Genomic DNA, 24,510 nt, shown 5'->3' on the forward strand with positions numbered 1-24,510 from the left:
TTAAGGGGAAAATGGACATGAAAATGAGACATGTTTTGGGAAAACAGGACTTTTGGTCACCATAGTTTAGACTTAATTCACCTCTTTCATTGTAATGCCGCCACTATAATGTCAAAATTACACAAACCTTCAATAATATACAATACTGCAATACAACAAACCAATAAGAAACTATATGCTAGCTAAGCTTGTTGCCCAGTACTGTATGAATGGTGAAAGGAGAGCCTTAATAAAAGAGTGGTTGGATTCAGTGCTTCCATTGCAGCTTGTCAAATAAATGGAACATCATGCAGTTACACAAGCTAGTGACAGGAGAATATAGTTGTGATAAAACAGAAGGTGAGGTAAAACAGGCAACATATACAACTGCTGCCAGTCACATCATATTACTCGCAGTAAATGTTGTGAGGAAACAACAAAGAACTTGCTAACGTCTCCCGCAGATGACACTTCAATCCAACTCTCTTTTCATAAAGCAACAAAACAACTGCTGTAAGGGAAGCTGTTGTGCAGAGGAAAAACCGTGCCTGTCTTTGTTTTGAAACTAAACATCTGTCCGATCCCTACTCGAATAGTAAAAATATTGTTAAAAACTGTTTTCTGTATATCTGTATTTAATTTTACACTTTGGCAAGACTTGGCTAGGATATACAAACAAAGTATATTTGTATTTATATTTTTTTAGTTTAAACTTTACATTTATATCTAAAAAAAAAAAAAATACAAAAATGTAAACAAAAATATTTGAACGCACTACTTTTGTTTTCGCACCCATTTTTCATGAGCTGAACTCAGAGATCAAAAACTTTGTTGTGACAGTTTTTGGTTTTAATAGTGTTTTTCCTTTGTTTAGTGTTTCCTGTGTTTGTTCCATTCATGTTTTAGTTTGTTCTGTAGTGACTTGAATCCTGCTTCTGAGTGCTATTCACCTAACCTTTTCCTGGTTGGCAATTAGGAGGCCAACCTGTTCCTGATGGCCAGTCAGGAGGGTTTATCTACAAGTGTCGCCTGCCTCTTGACTGTACTATGCTGTTTGCACGACTTATATTATTTTTTTCTGTCTGGTACTTAATTAAAATACCTTTTGTTCTGTTCTCCGCCTCCTGTGTCTGCATCCTGGGGTCATGCCAACCACAACAATGCGCAACATTGACAGAATAAACCAGCCACTAGGTGACCTTGTAGGGACCAATGATAAATCTGCCCAAATCTGTTAGTGAGCAGTTCTCCTTTGCAAAAATATTCCATCCGCTTTACAGGTGTGGCATATTAAGATGCAGATTTTACTGCAAATTATTTGCCACTTGCCAAGATTTAAAAATGTATTTCTAGAAATGTCCTCAGTTTTAAGAGCTATTTTTTTTCATTGACTTTAAATTATAATATTAATTTTAGAACAAATATATTAAGTCTATTCTAGTTTAAAAATGTTGAAACTGAGAAAATAACTGTTCAAAAATATATTTTGGTTTTCCACAGATGCTTAATTTAAGAAATGCAAGTTGAATAATGCTTGTTTTCAGAATAAGATACTTATTTCTATCTTAAAAGTCCTGCTAATTTCAAGATATACACATTTTAATTTATGATGATTTACCAAGTAAAATTAACTACCTGCATGGAGAGACAATTTCACTAGATTATAGTGTTTTTCTCCTAAAATCTAGTCGTTGTACCTTATATTTACATATGAGCTGTATGGGGTGCCAAATGTAAAAGTTCAGTCATACTTTTCTAGCAGATATAACCCACTTTTCTCAGATTTATTACATTTTCATCACATTTAAGTTTCAATTAAATGTTAACTCGAAATATTATATCTGATGTTAAATCCAAACCTAAATGCTAAATCTAAACCTAAATGTTACATATATCTCCAAATGTGAGCGCTAAATGTTAAATGTGAGCACTAAGTGTTAAATCTAAACCTAAATGTTTAATCTAAAGATTTAACATAGATTTAGATTACAGATTTTGGGTTAGATTTACCATTTAGGTTTGGATTTAACATTTACGCTTACATTTAAATTTAAGATTTATATTTAACATTATAAATAAATAAATAATGATAAATGGGTTATACTTGTATAGCGCTTTTCTACCTTCAAGGTACTCAAAGCGCTTTGACAGTATTTCCACATTCACCCATTCACACACACATTCACACACTGATGGCGGTAGCTGCCATGCAAGGCGCTAACCAGCAGCCATCAGGAGCAAGGGTGAAGTGTCTTGCCCAAGAACACAACGGACGTGACTAGGAAGGTGGGATTGAACCCCAGTAACCAGCAACCCTCCGATTGCTGGCACGGCCACTCTATCAACTTCGACACATTTAGATTTATAATAAAGATTTAGGGTTAGACTTAACATTTAGGGTTTATTTAACTTTTAGGTTTAGATTTAACATATAGGTTTAGATTTGACATTTAGGTTTAGATTTAACATTTAGCGCTCACATTTAGATATATATTACATATTTAGGGTTAGATTTAAAATTTAGGGTTTGATTTAACTTTTAGGTTTAGATTTAACATTTAGCGCTCATATTTACATTTATTTGTGGATTTAACATTTAGGTTTAGATTAAACATATAGGTTTAGATTTAAGATTTAGATTAAACATATAGGTTTAGATTTAAGATTTAGAATTAACATATAAGGGACAAGCGGTAGAAAATGGATGGATGGATATACACTATATTGACAAAAGTATTTGGCCACCTGCCTTGACTCACATATTAACTTGAAATGTCATCCCATTCCTAACCCATAGGGTTCAATATGATGTTGGTCCACCTTTTGCAGCTATTACAGCTTCAACTCTTCTGGGAAGGCTGTCCACAAGGTTGCGGAGTGTGTCTATAAGAATTTTGAGCGAGGTCACACACTGATGTTGGCCGAGAAGGCCTGGCTCTCAGTCTCCGTTCTAATTCATCCCAAAGGGGTTCTATCGGGTTCAGGTCAGGACTCTGTGCAGGCCAGTCAAGTTCATCCACACCAGACTCTGTCATCCATGTCTTTATGGACCTTGCTTTGTGCACTGGTGCACAGTCATGTTGGAAGAGGAAGGGGCCCACTCCAAAAAGTTGGGAGCATTGAATTGTCCAAAATGTTTTGGTAAATCCTGAAGCCCAGCCAAGCCCAACTCCTGAAAAATAACCCCACACCATAATTCCTCCTCCACCAAATTTCACACTCGGCACAATGCAGTCCGAAATGTAGCGTTCTCCAGGCAACCTCCAAACCCAGACTCGTCCATCAGATTGCCAGATGGAAAAGCGTCATTCATCACTCAAGAGAAGGCGTCTCCACTGCTCTAGAGTCCAGTGGCGATGTGCTTTACACCACTGCATCCGACGCTTTGCATTGGACTTGGTGATGTATGGCTTAGATGCAGCTGCTTGGCCATGGAAACCCATTCCATGAAGCTCTCTGCGTACTGTACGTGGGCTAATTGGAAGGTCACATGAAGTTTGGAGCTCTGTAGCAACTGACTGTGCAGAAAGTCGGCGACCTCTTTGCACTATGCGCTTCAGCATCCACTGACCCCTTTCTGTCAGTTTACGTGGCCTACCACTTGGTGGCTGAGTTGCTGTTGTTCCCAAACTCTTCCATTTTCTTGTAATAAAGCCGACAGTTGACTTTGGAATATTTAGGAGCGAGGACATTTCACGTCTGGATTTGTTGCACAGGTGGCATCCTATGACAGTTCCACGCTGGAAATCACTGAGCTCCTGAGAGCGGCCCATTCTTTCACAAATGTTTGTAGAAACAATCTCCATGCCTAAGTGCTTGATTTTATACACCTGTGGCCGGGCCAAGTGATTAGGACACCTGATTCTGATCATTTGGATGGGTGGCCAAATACTTTTGGCAATATAGTGTATATATATATATATATATATATATATATATATATATATATATATGTAAGATTTAGGTTTACATTTATTATTTAGATATAATATTTAGAGACAGCATTTAATTTAAACTTAAATGTGATGAAAACTAGCAAAATCTGAGTGAAAGCTGAGAAAAGTGAGTCAAAGCTGAGGAAAGTGTTTTAAATCTGAGAAATATATCTGCTAGAAAAGTGTGACTGTACTTTTACATTCGGCACCTCATACAGCTGCAGCCTGTGAATTGAAAGTTCATTATCGACCATAAGCAGTCTCCAAAGGCGTCATAGAGAATTTGACAATACATCCAATGGGGAACCACACCAGCCCAGGACCTCCACATCCAGAATCTTCATCCCCGTGACCGTCTGAGACCATGCATCCGGACAGCTGCTGCAACAATTGTTCAGCATAACCAAACCATTTCTGCTAGAACTGTCAGAAAGTGTCCCAGTGAAGCTTATCTGCCTGCTCGTCATCCTCACTGGTGTCGAAAATGACCAGAGTGGGTTTTACATTCGATCCCGTCTGGCACTTGAGAGGTGTGAAGCTATGAATCTCGGTTTTTCATTGTTAAGGGCGGGTTGTGTGGGTGAGCGGTTTGCTAAGTGGGGTCATGATACAGGCAGGCGTACGCAATAAAGAACGGACTTGAGTGCATTTTATTGAATGCACTGCGATACCATAACATACTCCTCAGGCCCATTATTGTGTCATTTATCCACAGCCATCGCCTCATGCTGCAGCATAATAATGCACGGCCCCATGTTGCAAGGATCAGCTCTGATCACAATTTCTGTAAACTATAAACATCCAAGTTCCATGTCACCCATTGAGCTTGTTTGGAATTCTCCGGATCAATGTATGCGACGGCATGCTCAAATTCCTGCAACTTTATACATCCAATGACGGGGAGTGGACCAAAATTCCATGAATTGATTAACGTGGACCCCGACTGCGTAAGTTGAAAAACGTATTCGGGTGTTACCATTTAGTGGTCAATTGTATGGAATATGTACTGTACTGTGCAATCTATTAATAAAAGTTTCAATCAATCAATCAAAGGACACAACCAACAACCTATCAACCGGGACGGCGTGGCGAAGTTGGTAGAGTGGCTGTGCCAGCAATCGGAGTGTTGCTGGTTACTGGGGTTCAATTCCCACCTTCTACCTTCCTAGTCACGTCCGTTGTGTCCTTGGGCAAGACACTTCACCCTTTGCCTCTGATGGCTGCTGGTTAGCGCCTTGCATGGCAGCTCCCGCCATCAGTGTGTGAATGTGTGTGTGAATGGGTAAATGTGGAAATACTGTCAAAGCGCTTTGAGTACCTTGAAGGTAGAAAAGCGCTATACAAGTACAACCCATTTATCATTTATCATTTGACCAAAGAAGTGTTGCACTGCTTTAGGCAAATGGTGGTCACACCAGATCTGACCACAGACCTTTCCTCCAGAAGATCTTACCTTTGTCCATAATGATGTCAGATGAAACAAAATTGAGCTGTTTGGCAACAATACCCAGCAATATGTTTGGAGGAGAAAAGGTGAGGCCTTTAATCCCAGGAACACCAATTCCAACCGTCAAGCATGGTGGTGGTAGTATTATGCTCTGGGCCTGTTTTGCTGCCAATGGAACTGGTGCTTTACAGAGAGTAAATGGGACAATGAAAAAGGAGGACTACCTCCAAATTCTTCAGGACAACCTAAAATCATCAGCCCGGAGGTTGGGTCTTGGGCGCAGTTGAGTGTTCCAACAGGACAATGACCCCAAACACACGTCAAAAGTGGTAAAGGAATGGCTAAATCAGGCTAGAATTAAAGTTTTAGAATGGCCTTCCCAAAGTCTTGAAACAAGTTCATGTCAGAAAACCAACACATTTAGCTGAACTGCACCAATTTTGTCAAGAGGAGTGGTCAAAAACTCAACCGGAAGCTTACCAGAAGCAATATTCAGCAACTTTACACAGCCAATGAAGAGGAGTGGACTAAAGTTCCATAACCAACAACCAAATAAGAAGTGTTGCACCGCTTGAGGCAAATGGTGGTCACACCAGATATTGACAGTTTTTCAGACACCTCCAAACCCACTCAATACAGTAGAACTGCACATGTTAAAGTCGCCTTTTAAATCACACCTGTGAGGTGGAGGGAAAATGCTCACTAACACAGATTTGTCAATAATAATTGAGAGGAAACGGAAATCGGAGAACACAGACGGTTTTGGGGGCGTGGGGGAGCTTCATAATCCAGGCTTTATTAAAGTGTTTTTATTGGCGTCTGGGTTACTATTAGAGCAGACCGGACAGAATAAGGCCTGGGGGCCACATGCAGCCATTTAAGCTTTTCAATCTGGCCCGCCGGGCATGTTTTGAGATCTTTAAGATGGAAACTGTAGCTGCCATTATGATGTGCAGTTTTCTGATGACCGTAAATCTTGAACTATACAAAGTATTGCAATGGTTGGAATCTGAGATTTTGCATGATATACTAGTTATTATGGTAATCTAATTAGTTACTATGGTAATCTAATTAGTTACTATAGTAATCCAAGTCACAGCAGCTCAGACGAGGCACCAAGCAGTGTGGGTGGGGAGCATTTCCAGAGTGTCAGCCTGAAATGTGGGTGTCAGAGACAGACGCGGAAGGAGATTTTACAACAAAATTCTAAAGCTTAGTGATATATTTTAGATCAGGGGTCACCAACCTTTTTGAAAACAAGGGCTACTTCTTGGGTACTGATTACTGCGAAGGGCTACCAGTTAGATACACACTTAAATAAATTGCCAGAAGTAGCCAATTTGCTCAATTTACCTTTAACTCTGTTATTATTAATAATTAATGATATTTATCTTTTTAGAAACACTGATCATCTTAATGATTTCTCACAATAAATATATATAGAAACAGATAAATATCAATATGCAACACTTTATTTTTATATTTTCTCTAAGTGCACATTTTTCAAATTGAACATTTTCAAATGATCACTTCTAAGACAGTCTTGTGAAATCACAATATCCCATTTTAACTAGCTAGCGACTAACATTTTTTTTTAACAAATCCTGAATTACTTTGCACCATGTTTGTACAAATAATAACTCATGTAAAATACAAAAGTAAACTCTCAAACTTTTAAATCATGTCACACTTTGAACTGGACACCAAATCTGTTATCTGTTTCTTTGTCAGTTAGTGGGAAGCCTTGCATTGCATGCTGTTAACTAGTGTGTTGTACTCTGGTGTGTAACTTGACACTGCAACTCTGAGTGAGTCTTGCAGATGTGCATCAGTGAGGCGTGTTCTGTGTTTGTTCTTGATGAAGTTCATGTCAGAAAAGGCTGATTCACAAAGATAAGATTTTTCCTCATTGTTTGCGGAACCTTCTTAATCTTTTGGACATATTTTCACAGCAATCTGGCCTTAAGCTTAATTATGATGAATGTAAAATGTTAAGGATCGGAAATCTAAAGGGAACGTCCTTTCGAATGGAATGCAAAGTGCCTGTTTTGTGGACAGATGGACCAGTTAACATACTTAGTGTTGTTGTCCCAGAAAATCTGGAAGATCTAGGCTCAGTAAATTATGATAATCGACTAAGAAAGCTGGACAAAATTATGCAATTATGGAAAGGGAAATCCCTAACCTTGTATGGTAAAATGTCTATTGCCAACTCGGTAATTATTCCTCAATTTATTTATTTGTTTTTGTCATTACCAGCTCCATCACAAAACGTTTTTAAGATTTATGAGCGGAGGGTCTTCGATTTTGTCTGGAACGGAAAACCAGAAAAGATGAAAAGAAAGGTTTTGTACAAAGAGTATGAATATGGGGGCCTGAAACTTCTCAACCTTGAAGCTATGTGTCTGTCTTTAAAAGCATCAATTGTTCCAAAGATGTATTTAAACATTGAGTGGTACACAAATGTCCTGTTGGACAAAGAACATGTACTGTATCAAAAGAAATTGTATCCTTTTTTACAAGTGATCCCCTCCCAGAGAGTCTGCTGGGAAACATGGCGGGGTTCATAAAGGAAACAATCCACTCATAGTGGTGTTTTCAATTTTATGTGCCAGAAAAAAGAGACGATATTTTGCAGCAGTTAATATGAATGAACTCTAATATTGTAAAGCCTTTCTTTTGGAAAAATATGTTTGAAAGAGGAATCATTTTTGTCAATGATATTATCAATGAGAATGGTAAAATTATGAAGTATGATGAATTTAGAGCTATGTATGGTGATGCTTGCTCAAGCTTTTCATTTTATCAACTAACTGGAGTAATTGGGAAAATATGGAAACAAATAATTAATTATGGAACTACTAAATTATTACTTTGTAAACCTCTAATAAGAAATTCTACTTGGCAAAAAGGAACTAAAATAAATAGAAAAATATATAATTTTTATTTAATAAATACATCTTTGAAGGCTGCCTCATACAACACAAATGGAAAATGGGAGGACTTTTTTGACTGCCCGTTGCCATGGGATGCCATATTCAAACTAATCTATAAAACCACTATCGATGTGCATAATCGTTATTTTCAAATAAAAATTATTTATAACTTCTTACCCACAGGGAAAATGTTAAAATTATGGAATATGACAGAGTCAGATGATTGCCGATTTTGTTGTCAGGAGCCTGAATCCACCCTGCATTTGTTTTGGTATTGTCATATTGTGTCTTTGTTTTGGGTGGAAGTTGAAAAAATGTGTTTAAGGATTGGTTTGTTTATTTTAGGAGAGTTCATTGACAATCATGATTTAGTCGATTTAATTATAGTACTCGGTAAAATGTTTATTTTTAAGGCCAAAAACAGATATTCACTTAGTATTACTTTCTTTAAAACATTTATTCAGTATTTTCTAACTTTAGAAAGTTACATGGTTGAAAACGATAATGATGCCAAAAAACATTGAAAAAAAGATGAGAAGTCCTCAAAGGCTTATTTTGAAAGTAGAATTATGTTTATAGATTATATGATATCTGTTGTTGTGTTCCCTAATTTGAGTGACCTGGACATAATCTGGACTGTACATAAATGCTTATTTTGAAAATGTAATTTTGTTTATAAATTATATGCAATCTGTTGTGTTCCCTAATTTTTTTTCTGTGTACATGAATGAAGGTGTGTGTTGCTGAGTCCGACTTGGACATTATCTGGACTGGGCCTGGTTTAAAAAAAACCTTTAAACAAATCTAATATCATTGACAACCTGGTCTGTTGAAGATAAGGCCCTTTTTAAAAAAAAAAATTAAAAAAATAAGATAAATAAATAAAAAACATTTTCTTGGATAAAAAAGAAAGTAAAACAATATAAAAATAATTACATAAAAAATAGTAATTAATGAAAATGTTAGTGGACCAGCAGCCTATACAATCATGTGTGCTTCAGGGACTGTGTCCCTTGCAGATGTGTTGTCTATGTTGTGGGAACCAGAATATTGGTAGCAGAAAGAAATAACCCCTTTTGTGTGAGTGGGTGTGGATGAGTGTGCATGGGGGAGGTTGTTTGGGTTGATGCACTGATTGAAAGTGTATATTGTGTTTTTTTCTATGTAGATTTAATTTAAAAAAAAAATAAAAATAAAAAAAAACATTTTTTTTAAAATTTTTTTTTAGAACAGGCCCGCGGGCGACTCATCTGGTCCTTACGGGCGACCTGGTGCCCGCGGGCACCGCGTCGGTGACCCCTGTTTTAGATAATAGGTGGGTTTTTTTTACTCTTTGCATTCATATTTCGCTGTGTTTGTTGCATTTTTGTTGCGTTCCGCTTGATTGTAAAATATGTCGATCGAGAGGGGGTGTGATGTTCATGTTAATATTCAGTGTTGTATTGTTCATAGTTAATATTGTAAATCCCAGATTCTTTATTTTCATGTACATTCTGGGTGTCTCATTCAGTAAAAAAAAGTAAAATTCGATTCAGTTTAAGGCGGTCTGTCATAACATTTTTAGCATTCAATCAGACATTATTGTGAGGTTTTTTTTTAGTGTTCCTAAAAATAGATATACTGGCCCCCAGACACATTTTTTCCTCTAAATTTAGCCCCCCTCGAGTCAAAATAAAAGCTTAGTGAAATATCAGATTGTAGGTGGGTTTTGTTTTTTACCCTTCGCGCTCAGATTTCGCTGTTTGTTGCATTTTTGTTTCGCTTGATTGTAAAATATGTCGATCGACAAGGGGTGTGACGTTCATGTTAATATTCAGTGTTTTATCGTTCATAGTTAATATTGTAAATCCCAGATTCTTCATTACTATGCACATGCTGGGTGTTTCATTCAGTAAAAAAATGTAAAGTTCTGTTTCTTTAAGGCGGTCTGTCACAACGTTTTTAGCATTCAGTCGACATTATTGTGAGGTTTTGTATTAGTGTTTCTAAAAATAGATATACAGGCCCTAGACACATTTTTTTCCTCTAAATTTGGCCCCCCGAGTCAAAATAATTGCCCAGGCCTGTATTAGAGGATGGTCTTGGAACATAACTCTACTGGGTTATTCTTAAAGACAAAAGTATAACATAGAAAAAACTTTTGAAAACAATATGACGGCTATCTTTTGTCCAAACTGCCTGGAATAGATTCTCACTTTGAGTTCAATGAGAGGCCGCACTCATGCTAGTTTTGTGTTCTATACTCCATCAATCCAATTCACACCTCCCCGCAGGCTCTTCAAAATGCGATCCTCTCCTCATGAAGCGGGCCTCCATGGCTATTTTTAGCAATGCAGTAAAAGCGACTATTGTATGAATACTGCGGGGATGCACAGCAGATACACTACTTACTGCCAAAGTATTACTTCCTCACAATTGTTAAAAAACAAACAAACAAACAACAACAACAAAAATGGATTATGCAAAAATTAGATGTCTGTAATCCAACTGTCACTTTTTGCCGGACCACTTGGCCCAATTACTGCAACTTTTCAAGCTCGATTTAGGCTATCTGTATTTTTTTCCACCCAAGAATTCTTGAATAAGCCATTAGCTGTGAGGATTGGCTGTGATTGATGGCCCGAGTCCATGGCCGGGATCAAGCTGCCTCAGCAATGATAAAAGATTTAAGAGCGCCAAAGCCTCAGGCAGCTTGTTCTCTGCCGATAACCGCGGGGGAGAGTGCAGTCTGCCCGAACTTATTCTGACTAATTTATGGCGCTCCTCGCTCAGTCGGGGCACATTTGAAGACTTGAGAGCTAGACATGGAACTCTCAGGTGGGCTGGCCAGAGTCAGGGAGCTTCACCGGGACTGAAGAGTCACAGCCTGGGAGACCTGCACCGGACATGTTGGGTCGGTTTTGATCAGAAATGTCATCTTGTGGGGGATGTGGGTTATAAAAACAATTGTACCGTTTCTTTTTCTACAGCTACTAACCAAACCTGTCTTTACCCCTTAAGAGGTCCTTGAGTCATTTGAGCCAGGTTCCTAAAAACTGTTGTACAAATACTATATATATATATATATATATATATATATATATATATATATATATATATATATATATATATATATATATATATATATATATATATTAGTAATCTAACGCGTTATTTTTTATATTCAGTAACTCAGTTACGGTTACTGCATGATGCGTTACTGCATGATGCGTTACTGCGTTATTTTACGTTATTTTTTATGTAGTATCGGCTAGAAACTGAAGATCTGAGTGTGTTTTGTGGCAGCGCTGCGGTGGAAAATAAGAGGCGTACGTGCTTTGTGTGGGTGGGGGGGGGGGGGGGGACTCCCATACCGTAGTTGAGGAGCGCAGGGGAGACGTTCCTTCGGGGCTAACAACCTTCACTTTACCCGGAAGTGGTCTTTACAGCTGAGGGTGAATGACGAGACCGGCGGTTTGTTGCAACTTTGTGACTTTATTGGACGCAGCCCTCCACCAAGCTAGAGAGAGAACCTGCAAGCACTCACTGTCGCCTGCTCGCTCACTTCTCTCGCCCACTCACTCACTGACGTCACTCACCCACATGCTGTCATATCTTAAAGGGCCACACACACACACACACACACACACACACACACACACACACACACACACACACACACACACACACACACACACACACACACACACACACACACACACACACACACACACACACACACACACACACACACACACACACACATAAACGCTACTATCATAACAACTAACAAGACACCAAGGCAAAGCCAAGAGTCAATTTTTTTAACAAGGACAAATTCCCAATACTTTTCTTTTGTCGAGCACAAAGAAAATAACATTTTTGTTAAATGTAAGTTGTGTCTTGGATCAAAGATCCTATCTACTTCAAGTTCAAGTTAAAGTGCCATTATGTTGCAGCTATTTAAAATAGTTTGGTCAATTTGTTCTGGCCAGAAACAAATTGGCCTTTGAAATATATCTTTGTCTTTGTGTGTTGTATGTAGACCACATTGTTTGTGTGTTGTATGTAGACCACATTTGTTGTGTGTTGTATGTAGAGCACATTGCTTTCTGAGTTCAGTGATGTAAATGCATGTCAAGTTGATCAACACATTGTATTATTCTCCAGTGCAATAACAGTACTGAAATTAAGGCTAAAGGGCATTAATGGGAGCTTTTAAAAAATAAAATAAAAAAAGAAGTGACTAAATAGTTACTTTTCAAAGTAACGCATTACTTTTTGGTGTAAGTAACTGAGTTAGTAACTGAGTTACTTTTGAAATGAAGTAACTAGTAACTATAACTCATTACTGGTTTTCAGTAACTAACCCAACACTGTATATATATATATATATATATATATATATATATATATATATATATATATATAAATAATGGCAGATATACATCCATCCATCCATCCATTTCCTACCGCTTATTCTCTTCGGGGTCGCGGGGGGCGCTGGAGCCTATCTCAGCTGCATTCGGGCGGAAGGCGGCGTACACTCTGGACAAGTCGCCACCTCATCGCAGGGCCAACACAGATAGACAGACAACATTCACACTCACATTCACACACTAGGGCCAATTTAGTGTTGACAATCAACCTATCCCCAGGTGCATGTATATATATAAAATATAAAAGACTTGTGTGAACTCAATAAACTCGACCAAGTCCTGCCTTCTTTCTCTCTCGATCTAACAGAGTCACATGGCACTGTAAAAAAATAATCCTTTTTTGTCGACTTGATACTTGAACTCAATGTTGTCATGAATTATTTACCTATTTAAGACTGTAAGTACCCAACACCAAATATTCCAGTCTGCAGCTTTTTTTTTTTTTTTTAGAAATATTGCATATTTTGCATTTTCCCACTATGAGAAAATAGCAAAACAAACAACAATAATAAAAATTATAACTTTATACCAATAGATAGATCTGAAATTGTTAAGATTTCAAGCGTTGAAAATAAATAAATAAATAAATGTATTGCTGACTTATGACACTTTTATGAGATGGTCCCTCATATAGTCAATATCAAGGTTGCACGAGGGTAAATAATTATAAGATGGGACAGTTGTATGATATCATGAGGTAATTATACATTTATATCGCGATAACCAAGAGGGACAAGTGGCAGAAAATGGATCGTTGGATGTTTTGCAGTTACAAATGGCCCTCTGAGGACAGCTGCAACTGTAATGTGGCCCACGATGAAAATTAGTTTGATGCCCCTGCTCCAACGACAAGAGCCAGCTTCCCAAATAACGCCTTAGAAATATCATATATGGATATATTTTTCCACTTTAAATCAGTCAATCTTTTGAAACTACTTCAGCTGAAAATATAAGTCAAATACATGTTTGGCATTTAAACCCATGAAGGCCTATATGTTTGCATACGTCTTTATTTTAATGTAATACATTTTTTTATATGTTTCCAAAAAAACACCACTCCAAAAACTTAAATATTTTCCATAAAATACATTTTTGGAAGCATTTGCTGATCAATATTAGTACCTGAGAGGGTTTAATAACTGGCAGCAACATTAAGTATATGCATTATTTATCTATAATGTTAGATCTAAAAACAAAGACTCACATTCAAAGTCCTCAGAAGAAAAATTGTCGGCTTCTCAAAAATTGCTGCAAAGACATTAAATATTAATATTCCTCTCCCGATAGAATTCAGACATTTAAAGGGGTCATATGATTTTTTTTCTACAATTAAAACACTTGCTTGTGAGCTACCTAACATGTAATGGTGGTTCTTTGGTCAAAATGTTGCATAGATTATGTTTTACAGAACGTCTCTGACCTTCTCTTCAGGATGTGCCGTTTTGTGAGCGGTCTTATTTGCGGGCCTCCACTTTGGTTGTCTTCTCCCCGCCAGCCATGTTGTAGTGTTTAGCGCTTCCATATGGAGTCTACTGACAGGTATAAGTTACAACTATACGCTACTTTGTATTAGAAATGGCAAACAGAAATGTGCATAAACGAGCCAGTCTGCCCCACAACAAGAGGATAGAAAAAGTATGAACTTAACAATGGCGGACTCGCACAAAGCTCTTCGGGTAAATCTAGACCAAATATGGCAATATCTGCTGATTTCACACTTGGGAAAAACATCACAAAGTGTTCAAATTCCAAACAGCTCATTTGCGAAAAGTATGAAGCAAGCCAACATTGTTTTATAAATATCAAACAGTGACTCCAATTTTCTGGAACTTTGCAGTTCCCAAATACACAAGAACAGGGACTAATAGGTAAGAAAAGTTGTTTTTGCATAATAAGCGAAAATAAAGGCCAGCAATTTTACATAGGGTAGCTCCCATGTTTTGTTTAGTGACCCAGACTTTTTCTTTAAAACTAAAATCTAACTAAATATCCCACAGAGGGTATAAGCATAATTTTTCTTGCATGTTTTGAATGGGGAAAAGCAGCGCTATCTGAAGGACACATGTACAGATTAAAAAGTATAGAGCCAGTACTCCAACTTGAACTCTTAACATAAAAGGGTTGAATTATTGTACCGTATTTTTCGGACTACAAGGCGCACTTAAAATCCTTTCATTTTCTCAAAACTCGACAGTGCGTCTTATAACCAGGTGCGCCTAATGTATGGATTAATTTTTGTTGTGCTTACCGACGTCGAAGCTATTTTATTTTGGACATGGTGAAATGATAAGTGTGACCAGTAGATGGCAGTCACACATAAGAGATACGCGTAGACTGCAATATGACTCAAGTAAACACCAACATTTTATATGTTCCATTGAAAATATAGAACAGTAAACACGGCGCTCAAAAATCTATCAAAATGTTTTAGTACGACTTTGGTAAGCTATGAAGCCGCACCGCTTGATGGATTGTACTGTGCGTCAACATACAAGTATTATTATGGTGTGTGTATAAGGTAAGACATTATCCGGCGTTTTTGTTTGGCAATATTATGCAAAAGAGACTTTTCTTACCTGATCAGTATTTGGGATCTGCATAAGGACTGAAAATGTGCGCGCGACCCCGTAGTCGATAAGCTTCTTCTTTTTCTCTATTTTCTTGTTATGGGACATTCATCCTCCTCTGTTGCCATTTCTAATATAAAGTAGTGTAAAGTTCTTACTTATATCTCTCAGTACACTCACCATGAAAGCGCTAAAACATACCGGTATAGTGAGTTTACATTATTCACTCAAGGAACTTTAGTTATTAGAGAGTTCCGGTCGGACACATTTCCGGCCTTGTTGTTGTTTCTGGATGAGGAGATGCTGCTCCGTTATAGATTTAAGTAAAGTCTAAATGTCATTAAAACAGTTAACTCCATCTTTTGACACTTCTTCCACCCCCATCCTTGCACGCTACACCGCTACAACAAAGATGACGGGGAGAAGACGCTGCCGAAGGTGAACCACGTAAATAAGACCGCCCACAAAACGGCGCATCCGGAAGCAACTGTCAGAAAGTGGCTTGAAGATGATTTGTAAAACATAATCTATGCAACATTTTGACCAAAGAACCACCATTACATGTTATGTAGACCACAAGGAAGTGTTTTACATTTAGAAAAAATAAAATAAAATATGACCCCTTTAATGCGCCTTATAATCCGGTGGGTCTTTTGTATGCATATAGACCTGACTAGACCCGCTCATCTTCAGTGCGTTTTATGATCCAGAGCACCCTATGGTCCTGAAAATACAGTATGTTAAAATGGTGGGACATAAATGTCATTAGGAACATAAATGTCACTTTTTGTGTGACCTTGTCACTTTAGTGACAATTCTTTGTTAATCTTCCTTTTAATATAATCCCGCAAATTCGACCTTTAGTCATAGCACAGTCAAAATGGCTTGAAAGAAGCCATTCTTGTCCTTAAGTAAATGGTTTTGCATCAATTCCGATGAATGACGGACTTCTGTCCTTAGTGGTTTAGTATAAATTACAACATGTCATACAATCCTTAGTGAGCTTTGAGCATCAATCAAAAAGCAGAGAATCAATACACTAAAACCCCCAGCAGACAGTTCAACCGTCCAATCAAGGAGCAGGATGGTGTTTACATCATTAATCTTTAAATCTACCGAGGATGGACTGCGATATGTTTCACCGTGCACATGCGGCTTTGGTGCAAGGTCAAAGGTTGCCAGTTTCATTAGCTAATTAAAGGCTGCTTCCTGGGCTCATCCCTCCTCTGCAGGCTCCTCCAGTGTCTCCACTGAGTTCTTCTAATGAGTGGTCAGATCATGGCCCTCTCCAAAGAGACGCTCCCCGGCTTCAAAAGTCCTCCAATTATATGGCCTTGTGAAAGGAAAATACATACAATGATGAATCTGATCAGTGCTAATTAAACCTGAGGGGGTTTAGGAAGTGAAGGTGTTCCAGTTGGCGCAGTCAGCTGAGGTTAAAAAGCGTAATAACAAGTAAAGACAAGTAAAGACAAGTGAACCACTTCTTTCATGCTAGTATTTCACCACAAATGGCGCCACCAATGGGTTTAGTTAAAATACTAAGTGACTATAAACTGGACCCTATATCTACAAGGTCCTCTTTTCTTGTTTCTCGTTTTACATGTTGAGTCAAACAAATAAATCACTCCAACATTATCCAGAGTTTGACATGTTTTTACCTCAACTGATTAGCAAAGCCAACTGTATTTTAATGATGAGATTCTAATTGAAACTAAGCATGGCATCAATATAAGGGGTTAATTTTATTTTTCCAAATTAATATTAAAGGCCTACTGAAACCCACTACTACCGACCACGCAGTCTGATAGTTTATATATCAATGATGAAATCTTAACATTGCAACACATGCCAATACGGCCGGGTTAACTTATAAAGTGCAATTTTAAATTCCCCGGGAAATATCCGGCTGAAAACGTCTCGGTATGATGACGTTTGCGCGTGACGTCACGGAGTTTGCGGAAGTATTGGGACACCGTTGTGTCCCAATACAAACAGCTCTGTTTTCATCGCAAAATTCCACAGGATTCTGGACATCTGTGTTGGTGAATCTTTTGCAATTTGTTTAATGGACAATGAAGACAGCAAAGAAGAAAGCTGTAGGTGGGATCGGTGTATTAGCGGCTGGCTGCAGCAACACAAACAGGAGGACTTTGAGTTGGATAGCAGACGCGCTACCGTGAGTACAGCTTTGGCTTCCAAACATTTGATCGCTTGCCCGTTCGTGCGTGCCGCTATGTGCATGTCACGTACGTAACTTTGGGGAAATATATGTGCTGTATGAACTTTGCGGAAGTGATTGGTACTTTTGGCTGTGGGATTGAGTGTGTTGTGCGGGTTATTGAGTTGTATTGGCGGGTTATATGGACGGGAGGGGGGAGGTGTTGTTATGCGCGATTAATTTGTGGCATATTAAATATAAGCCTGGTTGTGTTGTGGCTAATAGAGTATATATATGTCTTGTGTTTATTTACTGTTTTAGTCATTCCCAGCTAAATATCAGGTCCCACCCGCCTCTCACAGCATCTTCCCTATCTGAATCGCTTCCACTGCCCTCTAATCCTTCACTTTCACTTTCCTCATCCACGAATCTTTCATCCTCGCTCAAATTAATGGGGTAATCGTCACTTTCTCGGTCCGAATCGCTCACGCTGCTGGCGTCCATGATTGAAAACAATGTGCAGATGTGAGGAGCTCTTCAACCTTTGACGTCACGCTACTTCCGGTACAGGCAAGGCTTTTTTTATCAGCGACCAAAAGTTGCAAACTTTATCGTCAATGTTCTCTACTAAATCCTTTCAGCAAAAATATGGCAATATCGCGAAATGATCAAGTATGACACATAGAATGGATCTGCTATCCCCGTTTAAATAAGAAAATCTCATTTCAGTAGGCCTTTAATTTTACCTACTAAATAAAATATAAATCATACATTGTCAGGGGGTAGGGGGTATCGGACTGTCTGATTGTGGCGGTCCGCTCCCTGTATGATCAGTGTCAGAGCTTGGTCCGCAGTAAGTCGGACCCGTTTCCAGCGAGGGTTGGACTCCGCCAAGGCTGTCCTTTGTCACCGATTCTGTTCATAACTTTTATGGACAGAATTTCTCGGCGCAGTCAAGGCGTTGAGGGTATCTGGTTTGGTGGCTGCAGGATTAGGTCTCTGCTTTTTGCAGATGATGTGGTCCTGATAGCTTCATCTGGCCAAGATCTTCAGCTCTCATTGGATTGGTTCACAGACGAGTGTGAAGCGACTGGGATGGGAATCAGCACCTCCAAGTTACGAGTCCATGGTTCTCGCCCGGCAAAGGGTGGAGTGCCATCTCCGGGTTGGGGAGGAGATCTTGCCCCAAGTAGAGGAGTTCAATTACCTCGTAGTCTTGTTCACGAGTGAGGGAAGAGTGGATCGTGAGATCGACAGGCGGATCGGTGCAGCGTCTTCAGTAATGCGGATGCTGTATCGATCCGTTGTGGTAAAGAAGAAGCTGAGCCGGAAGGCAAAGCTCTCCATTTACCGGTCGATCTACGTTAGAGTTGGACACCCTTAAGGACAGTCTTCAAGGCTATAAAACCCAAAACACATTTCTAAACAAAGTTTAGAAACAACAAAGCTCATGACTTATAATATGGTCATGAGCTTTGGGTTATGACCGAAAGGACAAGATCACGGGTACAAGCGGCCGAAATGAGTTTCCTCCGCCGGGTGGCGGGGCTCTCCCTTAGAGATAGGGTGAGAAGCTCTGCCATCCGGGAGGAACTCAAACTAAAGCCGCTGCTCCTCCACATTGAGAGGAGCCAGATGAGGTGGTTCGGGCATCTGGTCAGGATACCACCCGAACGCCTCCCTGGGGAGGTATTTCGGGCACGTCCGACCGGTAGGAGGCCACGGGGAAGACCCAGGACACGTTGGGAAGACTATGTCTCTCGACTTGCCTGGGAACGCCTCGGGATCCCCCGGGAGGAGCTGGATGAAGTGGCTGGGGAGAGGGAAGTCTGGGCTTCCCTGCTTAGGCTGCTGCCCCCGCGACCTGACCTCGGATAAGCGGAAGAAGATGAATGGATGGACATTGTCAGAAGTGTCGTTTCAACACCAATTTACATTAGATATTCAATGACTGATGTTCAACTAAACGATTAAACACGCTATTTATATATTATTTTAAATGTCGGAAATTGCAAAGGAAAGTGTATTTTTTAACACAAATTTATTTAAAAAACACTGAACAAATATTGTTAAACTAAATGATTAAACTTATTATTTTTATAATATTTTAGAAATTTTAAATGGATTTATTTTTCAAGATGAAATTATAAGACATAATATTCAATACAATTGTCAAACTACTAATGAATAAACCTAATATTTTTAGAATTAGTAATATTTTAGTAATTGAAAGGAATTTATTTTTTTAACACACATTTATATTACCGTATTGTTGTAGCGGTGTAGCGGGGGTGGAAGAAGTGTCAAAAGATGGAGCTAACTGTTTTAATGACATTCAGACTGTACTTCAATCAATAACGGGGCAACATCTCCTCATCCGGAAACAACAACACCGGAAATGTGTCCCGTGAAAAACCCTCCGACCGGAACTCTCTAATAACTAAAGTTCCTTGGGTGAATTATGTAAACTCACTATACCGGTATGTTTTAGCGCTTTCATGGCGAGTTTACTGACTGATATAAGTAAGAACTTTGCACTACTTCATATTAGAAATGGCAACAAAGGAGGATGAATGTCCCATAACAAGAAGATAGAGAAAAACAAGAAGCTTATCGACTACGCAATTTTTTTTTAGGATTTATGCAGATCCCAAATACAGATCAGCAGGTATCAGAAGGTAAGAAAAGCTGCTTTTCCATAATAATGCGAAAAAAAATGCCAGATAATATGTCTTACCTTACACACACACCATAATAATACTTGTATGTTGAAGCACATCAAGCGGTGCGGCTTCATAGCTTACCAAAGTCGTACTAAAATATTTTGATAGATTTTTGAGCACCGTGTGGAACATTTAAAATGTTGGTGGTGTTTACTTGAGTCATATTGCAGTCTACATGTATCTCTTGTGTGCGACTGCAGGTCACACTTATTACACCATGTACCGAATAAAATTGCTTCGAGGTGGGTAAGCAAAACCAAAATGTATCTGTTATAAGGCGCACTGTCGAGTTTTGAGGGAAAACAAAGATTTTAAGTGCGCCTTATAGTCGGGAAAATACGGTAAATACTATTCAAGAAATATTTTTTAAATACTAAATAATTAAACTTAACTTTTATATTATTTTAGAAATTGTAATTTTTATTTATTTATTCCAACACAAATTTATATTAAATAATATTCAATAAGCATTGTTAAACTGTGATCATTTTTATACATAATCACCATGGTTTGTTTATCCGTGTGTTAGTTGGCATCATAACACAAACATTTAAAGTCGGATTTTGATGAAACATTCAATAAATGTCGGATGTAGGATAAATAACGTGATTAGCATTTGGGGGTAATCCAGATAATTTCTACTGCGTTACCTCACCTTTACGTTATGAGGCTCAAATTATCTGTGTGTCCATATGGTAGCGTCCCCGCTTCCACCCATAGAGACAAAGAGAGAGGTTGACTGACACGAGGGTTCACTCTGTTTATCGAATTTTGTTGTAGAAAAAGCCGCCCGAGTGTTGCGAACAGTGCAAAGAGGGAACCCTCTTGCAGCCTGTTTAAAAGCAACAGACAAACAAAATAAACACACATGGACTTGGGAGTGTCATTTATCTTTCGATTTGCTGGGATTGTCTGTCCGTCCGTTAGACTTAGACAAACTTTATTGATCAACAAGGGAAGTTGTTCTACACAGTAGCTCAGTTTCAAAGGATGGAAAGGGTAAATATGGAAAGGATAATGCAGGTATTAAGTATATTTTTTTTTTACCATAGTAGCAATATAAAATATAACATATGTAATATTTACATATTATACATACAGTATATAATATATACTCATATTTTATTATCCATCCATTATCTACCGCTTGTCCATTTCAGGGTCGCGGGGGGTGCTGGAGCCTTTCTCAGCTGCATATAATATAATATTTGTATATAATATATACAATATAATAATGGTTAGCAACATAGCTCAAAATAGGATAAGGAACAAGTGATTCGATTTTGGGGTTGATCCGGATCACCATCTGGATTCAGAATTTTTAAAAACAAAATAAAGGAACTAAAGCTCACATGTTATTGTCAACATGAATGTCGAGACTCGCGGAAATTAGCTAATTCTAGTATGTTGGTCTGGGTCAGTGTCTCAGGTTAGGAACACATTTTCCGGAATGTTCTGAACTCCTGTTTTTCTGCCAGTGTGGTATTGAGCAGATTATTGATTAATCGGCCCCTAATTCAACATTTAGATTGATTCGGCCAGTTACATGTGATTCTGTCTGTTTATAAAAGTGTGTAAAACATGCCAACAAGGACACGATACACAAATGGCTGTTATGTGACAGCAGGTGTGTGTGTGTGTGTGTGTGTGTGTGTGTGTGTGTGTGTGTGTGTGTGTGTGTGTGTGTGTGTGTGCCTTTGAGCTACTTTACGTCCGTGTTACATTGCACGTGAACTTGAACAATTACAGTGCAAGCACTGCAGCTGCCAGATAGTCCCTTTCTGGTGTTTACTTAATGACATAATTACTGCCGGTGTTATGTTGCGTATATGTCATGTCCTGCTAGAGCATGCTGTCATTAGCAGCACAGAAGACAGCTGTGACTCACTTAATGGTGGCTTTGATAATTAGTGACTACGTCGCCAATATAATTATTATTGCTGCTAAAATACCTGCAGAAATGCCAGCATCGCAAGAGACACGGCAAGTCAGCAAAGGTGCGACAAAAAGCCTTTTGGATTTCCTCGTCATTTACTAGAATTGTGTGCACCCACTGAGTGTTGACATGGCAAAGGACAGAGTGCTTCAGTTTGACTGACAGCATGTCGTTGCATCCTTATTGAAGGACAAAGGATGCTGCCTTCTTATCGAGCTGGAGTTGTGCTCTGACACTATTTTGTCTCAGCTGTCATGCAGCATTTGGACTTCAAAGTATGTCATTTCATGCAAAGTTGTTGTGAACGACCTCAGGAAGATGTGTGTTGGCTAGAAAAAAGGTAAGGTAGAAAACAAGTCTGTTGTACTTGGATGCAAGTAAATCAATGTTGCACATTTAATAATATTTTCTTTTTACCAGAATAAATGTCTGAATATTACGACGTCAAAAATGTATTATTTACATGAAATGTAGCTTTATTTTATTTTTGCAAGAATGAAAAATAATTACAATGTTAAGATAAATATTTAAAAATATATATATTGGCAGAACAAAAGTTTAACCATTCCATGAGAATAGTAAAAATAAATATATACAAGACTTTCAAGATAAAAAAAACAGAATAAAGTGGTAATAGTACAATGAAAATGTCATAATTTTATGAGACAAAACTTGTAACTTTACGACAGTTGTACTATTGCAATACCTATATTATATTAAATATGTAATGTCAAAAATGTATATTTTTCGGGTTTTACATTGCCCATTTTTATTTTTCTCCTTCCAAAAATAAAAAATATATAATTTCAATAAAATAGTCAATATGAATGTTTTTTGAGATTAAAAAATACAGAACAAAGTCATACATTTACAATACTTTTATCCCCATATAACTTTACGGTTTTACTACTAGAAGACAAATAGTCGTAATATTATGCTGTCGAAAATCCATCCATCTATTTTCTACCGCTTGTCCCGTTCGTGGTCGCGGAACGACCACGAACGGGCGGAAGGCGGGGTACACCCTGGACAAGTCTCCACCTCATCACAGGGCCAAGCCGGAGTACCCGGAGGGAACCCACGCAGTCACGGGGAGAACATGCAAACTCCACACAGAAAGATCCCGAGCGCAGGATCGAACCCAGGACCTTCGTATCGTGAGGCAGACGCAGTAACCCCTCTGCCACCGTGCCACACCGTCCCTGTTGTTGAAAATGTATTACATTTTTTGTAGTTATTAATTAATAGTGTTGTATTACACATTTTACATTACAAGTCTAAACATTTGATCATTTCATTAAAATAGTAAGAAAAAACAAGTACATTTTAAATCAAATTAAAAAAATAAATAAACGTTTTTTTGAGATAAAAAATGAATAAAGTGGTAATAGTGCAATAAAATGGCATCTTTTTATGGGAAAAACATACAGTTGCACTATTACAAGAAAAATCTAATTTAATTAAAATTGAAAAATTACATATTTTTTATAAGTAAAAACACATGCAACTGTATGAGAACAATGTTTTTTTTTGGTCTTTCTGCTTTCCCCCCACCAAAGCGGGTACATAAAATCAGAACAAAATAATAAGAAAACTTTTTTTTTTACCATAATAGAGCCGTACAATTAAGACGCTGAAAATGTATTGTTTAGAAGTAATATATCTTTATTTTATTTTGCGAATAAAAAGGTAATAATTTCACTGCAGTAGAAAAAAAATATAACAATCAATAAAAATGGCATAATTCAATGAGAAACATGTAACTAAGAAAATACAGTTGTGCTAATACAAGAAGAACGTCATATTTTTTACAAGTAAAAACACAAGTGAATGTATAAGAATAGGTTTTTTGTTTTTCCTGGTTTTTTACCGCCACAGAGGGTCAATCGCAAGTAGGCAAACGTCACACTTTGACCGCACTAAAATGGAAACAGGTTTTTTTTACGAGGATAAAGTCGTAATATTAACCATCCAAAATTAAATATTTACAAGATAATAATAATTAAAAGTTTATTGAGACAAAAAAAACTTGAATAAAGTGGTAATATTTAAGACGTACAATGTATTGCAAGAAAATAAGCTTTTTTTGGTTTACACTGTAATATTACCCGATTTTATTTTGTTTTTGTTTTTCATTTATCGGAAGAAATTTTTTTGGGGAATAGTCAATCAATCAAAGTTTATTTATACAGCCCTTAATCACAAATGTCTCAAAGGGCTGCACAAGCCACAACGACATCCTCGGCTCAGATCCCACATCAGTAAAAAACAAATAAACAAATTCATACAAGTTTTTTTTAAATAAAAAAACTGAATAAAGTGGTAATATTGCGAGAAAAAACCATTTTATGACAAAAAAGCTGTAATACTATAATATTTGTAATATATTTGTCCTTGCCCGTATGAGG

At 37.9% G+C, this 24,510-nt stretch overlaps 1 protein-coding gene across 5 annotated transcripts in view; it reads right to left on the reverse strand.

The window, feature by feature from the left end:
* The window catches only part of LOC133658456 (galactosylgalactosylxylosylprotein 3-beta-glucuronosyltransferase 1), a 247,311-nt gene that overhangs the window by 69,316 nt on the left and 153,485 nt on the right, over positions 1-24,510 (reverse strand). The window contains exon 1 of one of the 5 annotated variants that reach the window (XM_062060529.1): positions 14,136-14,160. The exons of the other annotated variants lie outside the window; for them this stretch is intronic. The gene's annotated coding sequence lies outside the window, so the exon portion shown is untranslated. Of the gene's footprint in view, positions 1-14,135; positions 14,161-24,510 lie in introns of those variants that run through there. 5 annotated transcript variants of the gene reach the window in all.

The sequence above is a fragment of the Entelurus aequoreus genome, linkage group LG10, assembly GCF_033978785.1.
Source record: "Entelurus aequoreus isolate RoL-2023_Sb linkage group LG10, RoL_Eaeq_v1.1, whole genome shotgun sequence".
NCBI lineage: Eukaryota > Metazoa > Chordata > Actinopteri > Syngnathiformes > Syngnathidae > Entelurus > Entelurus aequoreus.